Source organism: Delphinapterus leucas, chromosome 19, assembly GCF_059928025.1.
Source record: "Delphinapterus leucas isolate spDelLeu-1000000601 "Yukka" chromosome 19, BTC_Dleu_Yukka2, whole genome shotgun sequence".
NCBI lineage: Eukaryota > Metazoa > Chordata > Mammalia > Artiodactyla > Monodontidae > Delphinapterus > Delphinapterus leucas.
This window is the reverse complement of record NC_143147.1, coordinates 30476353-30487557: the sequence shown is the minus strand read 5'-3', so window position 1 is coordinate 30487557 and position 11205 is coordinate 30476353.

Genomic DNA, 11205 nt, shown 5'->3' with positions numbered 1-11205 from the left:
ACCAGCTCTTCCCGCTGTCGCTGCCTGGTGGCCACAATCGGGGTGGCCTCCAGCAGAAGCAGCTCCCAGGGGATGCTCCAAGAGAGGCAACAACACCTGGAAGCAGCTGCTTCCAAGACTTGGCCCTGACAAGGACTCTCACCCCGCCCAGCACTTCCCTCTGCTGAAGCAGATGTCTGTGGCTGCTGCCCAGTTTGGCATCATCTTCCCACGTGGTGGCAGGCACTGGCTGTGTGCATTTGAGGAAGTCACTTTGACTTAGTTTCGGTTCCTCTTACAGAAAATAGAATCAATGCCTATCAACATCGTTCTGAGGATTAATTGAGATAAGATATGAAAAGAGTGTGGCCATAAAGGCACTTAATCCATATCAGCTCCTTTCATGTTTGTCTGTTCATGGTGTGTGTGTGTGTATGGTGTGTGGTTTGTGGGTATGAGTGTGTGTGTGTGTGTATGCTATGTGTATGGTGTGTGTATGGTGTGTGTGTACAGTGTGTGTGGTGTATATGTGTATGGTGTGTGTATGTGGTATGTGTGTGGTGTGTGTGCAAGCATGTGTGCCTGTGCTTTCTCCCCTCTATAGCACAGACATAAGAAGACTCCAGCTGAATTACTCTGCTATGATGCAGCTCATACAGGAAGAGCCCATTTTTGGAACTGAGAATCATAGGCTATTAGAGAAGGGATATTAAAAAGAAGAAAACAGAGAGCCAGAGAAGTTAAGTCACTTGCCCAAACCAACCCATTATTTTAGGCAATGGGGTATGATGAAATGGATTCTCCCTCCACTATCTCCCAGCCAGGTGGCATCAGGAGAGAGCCTATGGAAGCTTTGGTGTCCTTAAAGCCCACAGAGGGACTGGCCAGATGGCCTGATGGGCAGCCCTATGGACCCAAGTTGCCTGGCAGGGGGCTGACCTGACCAGGTGCATTGGTGGAAGCAGCTGCCCTGAGCTCAACGTCCCACAGGATGGGGGTGGGGAAGGAAGGGTGACAGGTTGTGGAACAGCCCAAGCCCCATCTCACCAAAGTTCCAATTGTCCCAGATCCTAAGCTCATGAGACACCATCACGTTCCACCATGACCACTGGACAAACCGTGTGCAGTGAAGGCCATTCCACGGGGAAGGAGCCCAAGGCTGGTCAGCTTTGCTTCTTCCTTGTTCCTGCCTCTTGCACAGCTGTTGCAGGCACCAGGCTCTTAACTTTCCATATGCTTTCTTCTCTCTGCTTGTTCCTTGGGGGATAGCACATGTGGATGCACTGATCTGAGGACAAGTGTGTGCTGGTGCATCCCGGAGCATCTACACCCCTGGGCACACACCCCAGCAGCCAATGGGCACTTGTACACCCTGCTCAGAAACCACCTGAAATTGGTCTCCTTGGCCAATGGCCCAGCCTGGTCTTCCCCAGCCCCTCTCCAGGAAACTGGGCAGACAGGATCAGTAACCTCATTAGTCCAATGCATTCTTTAGTTAAAATTTTTAATAAAAGTGCAGCTTCCTGTGCACGTAATTTGGCACACCTCATGAGGACATAATTCATGTCTTTGCATTTGAAAAATAAGACAAAATGATTTATGGTACATTTTTCTGCATATCCGAAGGAGCCCCCCTAGGGTTAAGTATTTCACAAATATCATTCAGGAGCTGGCAGCTCTTTAGAATGAAAATCACATTGTAAATCATCCTAATGAGAAGACCCCTCCTTAGGAGGCACCAGGCTTTCTACAGCGCACTTAGCTTCCCCTCATTTCCTGACCAAGGCATCTCTGTCACTAACCAGCTTCATTCAGTGTGCTGGGCACCAAGAAGCACTGGACAGAGAACTAGAGAGCCCGGCTGTGACCTTGAGTAAGACCCTGGGTCCCAGCATCCAACCCTGTGAAGGAAAAGTCCTCATGTTGACACTTCAGAAGATATTGCTGGATAAAATCAGAACGGGAGATCCAGACACGAAATACCTGTTGAATGAATGGTGAAGTAATAATAACCAACAAGAAGGTCATTTCCAAATTGTACGATGTTTAACAAACAGAAGAAATCAGTATATCTGTTAAAACTGATTTTCTGTCTTTATATTTGGATGAAACGGTAGACCACGCTATCATTGTTTCTCAGATATGCAGAAACAAACGAAGACAAGCTGCAGAGAGAAAAGAGAGTGAGAAAGTGAAAGTGCTGCTGAGCTCAACTGAAAAGGCAGAAGGACAGGAAGGCTCACTGACGTGGTGATGCCTGAATGTGCCGGACGTGCCTTCAGCTCTTGGCTTGGGGTTTGATGTAACAGCATCTCTTTCAATCCTGGCTACAGCTCAGGGCAGTAAGATTGTCTTATTTTAATTTTACACAGGAGGAAGGTGAAATCAACTCATGCATGGAAGTCGCACAGGCAGAGAAGAGAACAGAGCCCCCATCACAAGGCTCTTCCCACCACTTCACAAAGTCCCCCCATGCTGGGCTCTCCTCCACTCGCCATCCTCTGTGCAGGGACACTCCTGACACACTGACAAATGCGGAGGGCCGTAGGAGGAGGGTCTTTCCTCCCAGGCTGCGGCACAGTAGGCCCAGGGGGAGTTCAACAGAGGGGACAGGAATCTCCTCCCCACGAAAGCTCACAGAAGGAACTCTAAAATCTCAGCAGGGACTCGCTGAAATGGTGGCCTAAACCTCAGAAGGACAGTACACCTTTTGAGAAGAAAATTAAGCCAATGAGGTTAAGAATGTTTCCTCTGAAGAAACCTCCTTTAACAGAAAAGCTTGGGAAGCCACACTTTGAGGCATCGAGGTAAAAAATGATGAAGGTAATTAGAAGACTTGAGCCATAATCCTTGAACTTGACAAATGCGGACAGACTCCTGGTGCTTACGAAGGTTCAAGCTGGCTGAGCCCTGAGCATCAAGAAGTGTAATCCGGGGCAGGTGAGGGGAGCACAGTGCAGATGAAAAGAGTGGCTGGGTCTGGCCAGGGAGGCCCAAGGCTTCGGGTGCAGAGCGAGGGTGTCTGCTCTTCCTTGGGCTCTGCACAGGGTCCCTCAGCCAGCACTGCCTGGACAGTCCCACCCCAGAAGGGTCTTTCTTCCACAGCGGGACCAGCCCTGGGAACACAAGGGGCCACACATGGAGGGGTCCTGTCACCGGGATGTCCCCTCACTTCCTCCGTCCCCACCCCACACACACCCCTCACCTCCTTCACGACCAAAAGCCTGAAGACCTAATAGGAAGAGCTGCGTTTTCAGGAGATGCTGAGGGTGAAGCAAAGCAGAAAACAGAAGGGAAAGAGGGGGCAGCCCCGCCCACTGCCACCTCTCTCTGCCCCGATCCCACCAAATGACCCCTAGGTCTCTGCGGTCTTCCCTCCCGCCTCTGGGCTCTTCCGTGACCTCTCTCAGCAGCTCCTCCACCGTGTTGCCCTGACCCTCTCTCCACTCTACCTCCCTACTCGCCCCAATCCTAAGGAAGCTGTGAAGCCCCATTCAAACATTGCCAATGCCTCAAAGTTACAGCCTTTCCCCTGAGAACCGGAGGATGCAGGCTTTGATTCCAACACGGCCTGGGAGCTCTCGTCTGCTCCCTGAGCTCCGTGAGGCCAGCTCTTCCTCTGTAAGATGAGGGGACAGATGCACCGTGCCCCTCGGGTGTTGAGGAGTGAATGAGACCCGTGCTTGGCACGTGGCAAGCCCCCAGAGTTGTTGGTCCCCACTCTTCCCTGTGAGAAAGCCCAGCGGCCCCTTTTCCCATCTCCTGGTGCAGGCTGCCTGCAGCCCTCTCTCCCCATTCTGCCTCCACTGTGCTGCAACCCCTGTGTCTCCTGCTGCCTCCTGGGGTGAGGGCAGCTTAGCTAATCACCTGTCAGTCTCTTCCTCCAGATCAAGTATCATTTGGGACTTTTTTTGGGGGGATGGGCATTTATACTACTTCAAGAATCTGACCACCCTCACCTTTGGCCTTGAACCACTCTCCCTTGACTTTCCAGTCAAGACATCACAGCTCATCCTGCTTCCAGCCCTCTCCTCCCCCATCATCACTCTTGTTCTTTCAGCTCCACTCCAGACTCCCCACCAGACCCTACGTAAGCTTCTGGCTAGTACCTTGAGTCCTCCTGACAATGATTTTGGTCCTGTTATCCAGCAACACTGACCTTGCCACCTCCAATCAAGAAACCTCTCAGATCTACCAGCCCTCTACCAGCCCTCACAGTGGGCTCCTTTGAGGACCCCTTAGCCTGAGGGGACACCAAGATGCCCACTGAGTGTGCAGTCTTGCAGTCATTTAGTATTTGTAGAGTACAATTGTGACAGAAAAAGAGGGCTCTTAATAGTTAGATAGGGATGTGCTGCTGAGGTGTGATGCCTAGCCCATGGTTTCTTATCACTAATAAAAGTCTTGGCAAATGACCCATATTGAAAATAACACCATGTTATGATGATTGGAGAATGTCTATCTCCATTGAACACACTTTACCCCAGGAAGGACTCTGGAGTGGTATTCTTCACGGGCAGGATGGGAGTCCAGCAGGAGACACGGCAATGTCAGGAGCAGAGTGTCCTAAAGCCATGCGAGGAGCTGGTAGACCCCACCATTGCCTCTCTTTCTCCACTCGCTTTGCTCTTTAGAGGGACCTCACTGAAAGCAGCATCCTGAAGGGAAGTCAGCTCACATCGCCTCACAGACAAACCCATCAAACCATCACGACTGTTAACTGGAGCCTGGAATTCCGTGTTGAATTTCTCATGACATTAGCAAAGCACTCAGGCATCTCTCCATGGAATTACAACCCTATTATGTACAATTGAGTATACATTACTTCAATTTTCATGTCATTAGCTCAGATAAAGCTATTTCTAAAGCACTGAAGTATGTAAAAGTTACTTAGGGGCAGAAAAAGCTGAACCAGGGAGCAAGATGCAAAACACAAGTTGATAGAAGCCATATTTTTAGCTACACATTCGCATGTGGACTGGGGCAATTAAGCAAACATAAAGTGAGACAAATTATTTTATTTATTTCCATTTTAACGATTGTCTAATCAATTCTGGATCTGAATGTACCTGTGTAAGTTATGCATTACGATGGCCCCATCACAGAGAAATGCTGTAAATGTGACTCTGCCTCCTCTGATGCATGTCTATGTAGATTTCCTTACAAGAAAGATACAAGCCTTGGGGCCAGATTGGGAAAAAAGTGGCATTTTTCCCAATACCCGTAACAAATTTTTACTAAAAGACAACAGCTGCCAGTTACTGAAATATTTTAGTATACAGTCTAGGAAAATAGACTATGGAGCTAGGTGAGCAGCTGGACTATCCTCATGAATGTTCAAATCCTGGCTCCACCACAGGGGCATCTGGTCTCTCTTGGCCTCACTTTCTCATCTGTAAAATGGGGCTATAGCAGTGCCTATTGCATGGGTTTTCTCAAGACTTAAATGAGATAAAATGCATAGGAATTAGGTCAGTGTAGAGTGCATAGTAGACACCTGATGAATGCTTGTTATTTTTATTATTACTGAGTTGAAATGTAGGCAACTCATAACCATTTTGAGCCTCAATCATCTTGTCCAAAAAGTAGGAATAATAATAATACCTAAGTCACAGCATTACTCTGAGGACAGAAAATGGTAATGTTGGCCATTGCTGTTGATAGCACTGTGGGTTGAGAGGTCAAGGCGAGCTTCTGGAGGATGGAAGATTCCAACCTCATCTTGAAGAATGAGAAAGGTAATGGGGTTCATCCTCCAGGGGAGCAAACTGTCATGAAGGACGCTTGGATGCATCCGCTGTGATACCATCACCTGAGGGCAGAAGGGAGTGCAGGGCCCAGCTGGTCAATGGGGTGAGATGACCAGTGATGTCATCAGAGCAGCTTGACAGGAGCAACGAGATGTGGCCGGATTACACAGGACTTGGCTCCACCGACCCGGGGGAGGCAGCCTCGGTGGACCCGTGTGTGGGAGGAGAGAAGAAGGGCTACATGCTCAGGTTTAAGCTGATCAGAAGAAGGCAGCTGAAGGAAGCAAAGGGAGTCAGTCAGCTGTACTTGAGGTTCTGTAAAGAAAATGCACAAGGAGATGAGGACAGCTATCCCAATGATGTCACAGTTCCTCTTCTGCCGTCACTCCAGTGCTTCTCCTCTGGTGACATGAGTGACACTTTCATCAAGGACTACCCTTGCCCATGAAACTATTGACCTATGGGTTATCCATAGACCTGTGTCCTCCTGGCTAGATCAAAAGCTCCAGCTGAAGAACTAAGTCACGTAGCTGCTGAGGGAACCCTCCAACCAAGGTCAAGAGCAAGCCCAGTATGGTGGGGAGGGACCGGCTGGCAGCCCCTGGTGGGGCCAGAATGTGTGGTCCAGGTATGCTGCGTGAGGTCAGGGGAGCTGGGAGACGTGTGCATGGGAGGAGGGGTTGCTATGGGGTGGAATGAAGTCTTGTGCTTTTGTTTTTCAATGATCTGAAAGGCCAAAATAAAAGGCAGAGAATACAGTTACCATAGGTTTCCAACATGACTCAGAGCTTCTGGATGACCAGCCACCAAACTAAAAACACGACTGGCGACATCTCTGTAAGCCCGGGACACATTTCCCTTTCAGGCTTGACAATCGCTCCCCACACAGGGCAAGTCTTCAGGTTTGAGGGGCATGCACTCATCACCACCCTGCTCAGAATGCTTCGGGCTAGCTATAAATGAGAAACTGCATCCTCAACAAATACCTGATCAAAGAGAACTCATCTGTTCCTCTCACCGTCCTACTGGCAGACACACAACCTTGGAAGGATAGAAGGGGAAAAAAGAAGGAAAGAAAGACAGGAAGAGAGATCATGTTATATTGACAAAAGATTCCACCAAAATTACCTGGTAATTTACCCTGGCAGTTAAAGAAGAGTGTCTGTTTACGATTGTCCTATCAGAATCCCCCCTGAGGTTTGTCAGCATGATTTCAGGAGATGAAAACAAGGATATCCACTCGAGGTTCCCATCAGCTGTCAGTCGTGTGCCATGCATCGCCCACTTTACACGGCGTAATTAAATCAGCAAGGCCTTCAGACTGTCTCTGTTTCTAAATTACATGAAATGAGGATCTTTCCAATTGTTGCTGTCACTGTCTGCCTTGAGGATCGGTGAAGAGAAAGAAGTCAAGTCCATCTGGGAACTGCATTCAACCAGGGATCCCACAGGTGTGAGCGGTACACAGCTATGAGCAAAATTTATAAACAGGGTCCCCTCTGGTGTCAAGTCCTGCAGAGACTTCTGGGGGTTGGCTCTCAGGAGCTCATATTCTTAATGAATGGGCTCCTACTTCACTTTCAACATGGCAAATGTGTTATCCTCTGTAACAGACTGAGGCTGTGCATGAATTAGTAAGGATGCAGGTCAGAAACTCTCGGTAATTGCTTCAGTTTTTCAATAGAGATGCAACTTGTGAACAGACCAAGAAGATTTGAGGCAAAGATCAAAGAAAAATGGGAGATTACATACCTTCATAGTTAAAAAGATGGCCCCATCCCTTAGTTCAAATGCTAACTCCATCACTGATGAGCTGTCTCCTTAAGCAAGTTACTTAACTCAGCTACGGGGCACCATTCCATTACCTGTAAAACAGACATCACATTAGTGGTTTATAAATCTTCCCTTGTGAGATTATTGAAGGACGACAGCATACATAATGAGTGTACAGGGTGAAGACTCAATAAACATTATCTATTATTAAGACTCAATTGCTTGTGAGCCAAGCAGGAGAGTTTCATAGATGGTGAAAGGGCTTTGATTTGCGATGAATAAAGCCCAGCATCTAAATGTTGTCTCTCCTGCCTCCTGATCTGTGGCTCTGGACAAATCAAGGTTTCCGAGTCTTAGTTTTCTCGTTGCTAAAGCGCTGAGAATGACACCAGCCTCGAAGGAGCAGTCGTGGCAGGTGGACAGACCGGCCAGAGTCTCCATGAGCGCCCAATACTAGTGCCACTCGGCTTTCCTCCTCCATCCAAGAGGGAAGTGGGAAGAGCAAAAGCAGACCCACAGGTATCAATGGATGGGGAAAATCGGAGCACACGGGGGTCAGATGCCTGTCATCATCTAACATCCAGTGGAGGCACAGCACCCCCAAGGGCACGTTCCCCAGCACCACACAGCCATCCACCTTTCCCCAAGAGCCCTACCAGGTGACCCTCATGAGATCACACAGGAGGTACACACCACTTTGTTCATGTTCTCCTTTGGCTGATCTCCTGAATATTTTTGATGCTACAAAGTATGAGCTAGTAGACCAACCATGCTCACTGAACACCATGAAACCTCACAGTGGAGAAGGAACATCTCTGTATTCTGTGTCTGATGAAAAGAGAACACACAACTCACCCGAAAGGCCCTTCTGCCAGCCACATGCATCTTGGGTGTATTTCTGTCAGGCATAAACAGAGAGCTGTCCTTGAGCCGTTGCAGGCAATCACCACCCATGTCTGGTTCATGTCTCTGTGCCCCGGAAGGAGCCTGGGCCTGGTCCACCAAAGGTTCAAGATGGCTGTATGTCTGGCGCTCGTTCTCCCTCTGCCTCTTTGGTTCTACGTATAGTTTGGTTGATTTAGTAAGTGCACTGGGAAGGCGCTAGGGACACAGGCAGTAGAGAAGTCAGCTCCCGTTTCTTGGTGCTTTTCCGGTACTGGAATCATGACCCTATACCAGGTCATGTGACTAAACTGATCCCTGTCTCTCAGCAAGTCTAATAGCAGCTGCTTATTAAGTGCCTCCTCTGCCTAATGCACTTTACATGAGTTATTCCGTTTAATCGTCACCATCTTGGGAGACAAGGGGGAATCATCCCCATTTTACAGATGAGCAAACTCTGGCTGGGAATGATGCATTTGCCCAAACTCTCACCATAAGGAAGTTCCTGGGACATTTGAGCAAGAAAACTACCTCACTTCCACTTTAGCATGCAGATCACAGCATTTCATACAATCCTCAGGATGGCCTCAGGAAGCAGTGACTATTATCCCTGTGCACAGACGGGGAGAAGGCACTGAGGTATCCCTTGCAGAGGGTAGAGCTGGAATTGACACCCAGGTCTTTTCACTTCAAAACCCAGAATTGTGGGCTTCCCTGGTGGCCCAGTGGTTGAGAGTCCGCCTGCCGATGCAGGGGACACAGGTTCGTGCCCCGGTCCGGGAAGATCCCACATGCTGCGGAGCGGCTGGGCCCGTGAACCGTGGCCGCTGAGCCTGCGCGTCTGGAGCCTGTGCTCTGCAACGGGAGAGGCCACAGCAGTGAGAGGCCCGCGTACCGCAAAAAAAAACAACAACCCAGAATTGTGCCACATCAGTGAGCTCCCCACTGGGTTCCATGTGCTCCTTAAATGGGGTTTTGTGGACAGGAAATGCCCTTTTAAAGGCACTAGACACCAAGAAAGAGCCACAAACACCCTACCTAGGATAGGGCCTTTTTGAACTGTCAGCACCACCAAAAAGAGTGGGGAGCTTGGGGACGTGAGCTCTGACATGTGGTCAACACTCCAGGAAGTGCTTTACCTGTGATCTCCCTTAATTCTTCAATTAGATTTTTAGATTTTAATTTCTCTTCTATGAATTTTGTTTATACCTATGAAATCAATTCAGCAAACTTTATACACAGGAATATGTGTCAGGCAAGTTGCTGCTGTCCTGGTAAACCCAAAGTTGAAACACAGCCATTGCATTCTCCCAATCTTGCTGAGTTTTCATCCCCTTCCACACAACTCTACCACCAGTGTGCACAAGTGCACATGTGCACACACACACACACACGCTCATTCATCACAGTGCCCTTGTTTTACATGTAGGTTCATCTTGCAAACTTGACCTCATCTGTTTCTCTGAGGCTGTACTTCGTACACCAGCCATCTGCAAGCCCAGTTCCCTATTGTCAAACTTATTTTTTCTTTTCCAAAAATCCAATCCCCAGAGAATACTTGTCAAGTCCAGATCCAGAGTACCTGCATAATATGTATAAAATAGATAACTAATAAGAGCCTGCTGTATATAAAAAAAAGTAATTTAATTTAAAAAAAAAGAAAAAGAAGAGTACATGCAGAAGACGTGTCAACTGTTTCTGCCAGATTAAGAAACGGGGATGTCCTGTGGATGCCAGAGCAAAACACCACAGTCCCCAAACAAACGGATTCCATCAAGATGGGTGCCATCGGGCTTCGCTGGTTGCGCAGTGGTTGAGAGTCCGCCTGCCGATGCAGGGGACACGGCTTCGTGCCCCAGTCCGGGAAGATCCCACATGCCGCGAAGCGGCTGGGCCTGTGAGCCATGGCCGCTGAGCCTGCGCGCCCGGAGCTTGTGCTCCGCAACGGGAGGGGCCACAACAGTGAGGGGCCCGCGTACCAAAAAAAAAATATATATATATGCTGTAGATAACATAAGACCGAAAACAATTGCTAGCAGGAAATAGACATACCTAAAGAGGAATGTTATTTATTCATAACTGTGTACACAATTCCATTATTGATATACATTTATTAATAAACATTATGATTTATAATATTGTTAGTTCCCACATAAAATGAGACTAAGGAATTATTCTATTCCTAATTATCTGAAGGGAAACTCAAAAAACTTGATTTTTACCCAATCTTCTTTGTGCCATGATTACAACTGCACGAAAATCCCAAACCCTGAAAATTGTATGTTTTCTGTGAATACAAAGCAGTGAAAATAGTTGTTATGTGCGGATGGTGAGATTACGGGAGATGTTGAAATCCTTATTTATGGGATGAATTATTAACTATATACATGTTAAAATTTTTGTTTTCTCCTTACTCAGAGTGGTTCTACTTTCCTTGATAAAAATTGTGGGAAAACAAAATGAAATATACCTCCTCACACCTTGCCTTTTGTCTTCTTCTCTTCCGTTGAACGTGTCTAGAAAACAATCACAGGATCTCAGAGTTCAAAGTGACATTTGAGGTCATCTTAGCCAAACACAACAACCCACGATATACTTAGGACACGACAGTCCAGTGATGGTTAATTCATTTCAAAATAGAGCTCTCCATTGTTGAATGAAGCTTATAGTGAGCTGAAATTTGTACCCTCCACTGCCCAAAAATAAGATTTAGTTCTTCCCTTTGCAGCCACAAAGAGCATGGGTATTCCCTGAATTTTTCTTAAAATAATAATCTATCAACTCTTTACAAATAGCTATCAAAATACCTCCGCAGCACCAT